Below are 3,579 nucleotides of genomic sequence, written 5' to 3'. Positions count from 1 at the left end.
TATTTATTTCATTCAAGTCTATGACCAAATCTCACCACATTAGAGAGGCTTTTTTGGATCACTGCTTAAGCTAGCTTTCCTTCATCATTCACTAACTCTTTATCTTGCTTCATTGTTTTTTTGTGTTGTCATGTTATATATTTACTCACTGGTTATTTATGATCTGTTTCCCCCACTAGAATGTAAACTCCATGAAGTCAACAATTTTGTCTATCTTATTCACTGCTGTATTTCCAACATTTAAAATAGTGTAAGGCACTCGACAAATATTTTTTGATTGAATGATATCTACTGCAGCTGCCATGACAAAACACATAGACTGGGTGGCTTAAACAAAAAATATATATACATGTATATTCTCACAGTTCTGGAGGCTGGAAGTCCAAAATCAAGATTCCAGCTGATTTGGTTTTTGGTGAGAGCTCTCTTCCTGGCTTGTAGACAGCTGCATTCTAGCTATGTACTCACATGGCATTTCCTTGGTAATGTACACAGGGGGAGAGAGAGAGAGGGAGAATTTTTGGTGTCTCTTCTTATAAATATACTAATCCTATCAGATCAGAGCCTCATTCTCATGACCTCATTTAACTTTACTTCCTTAAAGGCCCCATATCCAAAAATAGCCACATGGCAGGTTAAGGCTTCAACATAATGACTTTTGGAAGGACACAAATACTCGGTCCATAACAAATAAAGTAAAAGCAAACAACTAACACTGAAGAAGAAACCGATGTTCTGTGCTAAGAGGAACTGAAGAGTGTAAAGAATACAATTTTTAAAATTTAAAATCTGGGGCTTCCCTGGTGGCGCAGTGGTTGAGAGTCCGCCTGCCGATGCAGGGGACACGGGCTCGTGCCCCGGTCGGAGAAGATCCCACATGCCGCAGAGTTGCTGGGCCCGTGAGCCGTGGCCGCTGAGCCTGCGTGTCCGGAGCCTGTTCTCCGCAACGGGAGAGGCCACAACAGTGAGAGGTCCGCGTACCGGAAAAAAAAAAAAAAAAAAAATTTAAAATCTACCAAAATGAGAAAGGTAAAAAATAAAAGGATGGGGGCTTGACTTCATGCCTTATCACACATTACTTATGTAAATGATGGATTGTGATTAAAGATAATCATTCAGGTAGACTATGTTTGATATATGTATTAGGATACAACTGTAATTTGAAAGCACTTAAAAACGCAAAAAAATTTGACTAGTGCTTGTAGCTGTCAGTCATATTGTCAGCATCTTTTTATCTCCTCTTTATTCCTTTAACCAGTTCCTTGACCTAGTTTTGGTTGGAAAACTTGGGAGCTTCCTGGGTGAAATCTGAAACTGCCCCTTCCCAGAGGGCAAGGAAAGACAGAAGATAGAGGCAGATCACTCCAGAATGTTAGGAGTTTTAATAAGCAAGGGAACTTGCTTGTCTCAGGAAACAGCAAGACAAGTAGATGTCTACCTCTACCTGCCAGAATCTAAAAAGCTTATATAGAGGCCTTAACTGGGTTCAGCCATGTATTCAGTCCAGATGGTCTCAACAATGCATTACTCTCACAAAGCTATGTCCTTGAAGTGGCTCCTAGTATGGGAATGAATGGTGGGCTGAATGTACATTCCAAGGACAGGCAAGGGGTTGAGAAGCCTCCAATTGCCCAGGTCCAGCTCTTGGGTCACATTCTCTTGATGACCTCCTTCAACATCTAGACTACAATTTTTCAAATTGATGTTATTAAAGTGATGCAGAGCATACTCTAGATGACTAGCAACCCACAGCTATTTCTTAAAGTCTCTATAGAACTTCAAGTCAGTATTGTTTGAGCCATGTAAACAATTTCAAAACTGCTTCTTGCTTCTTGAGAGGGAAAAAAAAAGAAATGTTGGGCTTAAACAGAAAGTACCCTTGAAGTCCATTTGCTGAAGGTTGTATGGTTGTTTGCAATTATTCACTATCACCCTTCCCAGTAAGAAGATTATCCACCCCCATCCATTTCCATATGACTAGCCAGTGCTTTCTATGGGAAGAGAAGAGTCCCCAGCCTCATTAACTTTGGGCTTGGCCATATGACGCTTTGGCCAACGGAATGTGGGTAAATACGACATACGCCATGCTCAAGCAGAAGCGTTTAGAGCATTGTGAGTTCCCCCAGCTCTATTGTTCTTTCCCTCTGCTTCAAAAATAGGCAAGTTCCCCACAGGAGCTGCTTCCTCAATCCATGGCCCTGTATGAGAAGACATATGGAGCAGAGCCACAGCTGCCCCATATATGAAACACGCATAAGAAATAGGTTCTTATTTATAAGCCAATGAGATTCAGGCAATGTTAGTTACTACAGCAATGCTAATTAGTGAAATTACAAGAAACAAGGAAAAAAATAAAAGCCAGATTTTTTTATAATACTAATTTTGTGTTCCCTACATATCTGTTTCTATAACATACAATATTACTCTCAACTAACTTCCACTAATACCCACATTTCTGCTTGCTTTGAGCATAGGCTCGGAACACATAGCTTACAATAATAATGAAAATAACTAGCATTTTTGGCTGTTTATTATGTGACAAACATGGTGTTAAGAACTTGTGCACAGATCATATCTGCCTTACAACAGCTCTACATTTTTTTTTTTTTTTTTTTTTTTGACAAGAAAGTAGGGTTTATTGGTGGGCATGGGTAGGGAGGGGGCAGCGCCAAGGCTCTTACGAGTGCAGGGCCCACCATTTGTCCAGGGGGCCACGATTAGGGATGTACTTGACCCCACAGCCATCTGGGATGAGCCGCTTTTCTGCCACCATGTTTTCAAATTCATCTGCATTAAACTTAGTAAATCCCCACTTCTTGGAGTTGTGGACCTTCTGGTGGTCAGGGAACTTGAACTTGCCCCTGCGGAGGGCCTCAATCAAATGCTCCTTGTTCTGCAGCTTGGTGCGGATGGACATTATGACCTGGCAATGTGAACCCTGGCCACTGTGCCCTGGGGCTTTCCAAAGGCACCATGCATACCTGTCTGGAGCCTAGATTGGGGACAGCATGCCAGTCATTAATGTCCACTGGAAAGGGCTGTCTCCAAGGTCCCTTAGGGCAACCCATACAGGCAACAGGCTGCATACACTACCGAGGAGGCTGCTGTTTGCAGCCATTGCGCACCAGGCCCCCATGGGGAAAAGAGCACAGTTGGCTTAACTGGCTGCAAAAGCTCTACATTTTAATCTACATTGTTCATACAAGGGAGCTGATACTTAAAATGTTTAAGTAATTTTTCTTAGGTCATGCAACTAACAAGTTGTAGAATTAGGACTAGACAGGCAGGTTATAATCAGATCATGAAGGGAATTGGAAGGGTGGGATAGATTGGCCAAGCAGGGTATTTGACCCATACACTGACCCTTCCAAGAAATCTCAAGAGTATTTGCCCTAACGACAGTCCCCTCTTGAACCAACTATGAGTATTTCCAACACGTGGGTCTCCTTGCGCTAGTCCACCCTGACTCTGCCACCCTGGCTGTTGATAACTGGACAAAACACAAGCTCCTGACCCCAACACAGCCACCTTGACCACACTTTCTTGAACTAGGATCTGTGTCTCCTTTGAGGGTAGCAT

At 42.5% G+C, this 3,579-nt stretch overlaps 1 non-coding gene across 1 annotated transcript; it reads right to left on the bottom strand.

Moving 5' to 3' along the window:
• Nucleotides 1–3,036: 3,036 nt before the first annotated feature.
• On the bottom strand, nt 3,037–3,171 carry LOC116753700. The gene has a single exon (XR_004349803.1). It is a non-coding gene; the product is annotated as a small nucleolar RNA SNORA70 (small nucleolar RNA).
• Between the last annotated feature and the right edge of the window lie 408 nt (nt 3,172–3,579).

The sequence above is a fragment of the Phocoena sinus genome, chromosome 4 (genome assembly GCF_008692025.1).
Source record: "Phocoena sinus isolate mPhoSin1 chromosome 4, mPhoSin1.pri, whole genome shotgun sequence".
Lineage (NCBI taxonomy): Eukaryota > Metazoa > Chordata > Mammalia > Artiodactyla > Phocoenidae > Phocoena > Phocoena sinus.
Note: the sequence above shows the minus strand (reverse complement) of the source record. Positions and strands in the feature narration are given on the sequence as shown.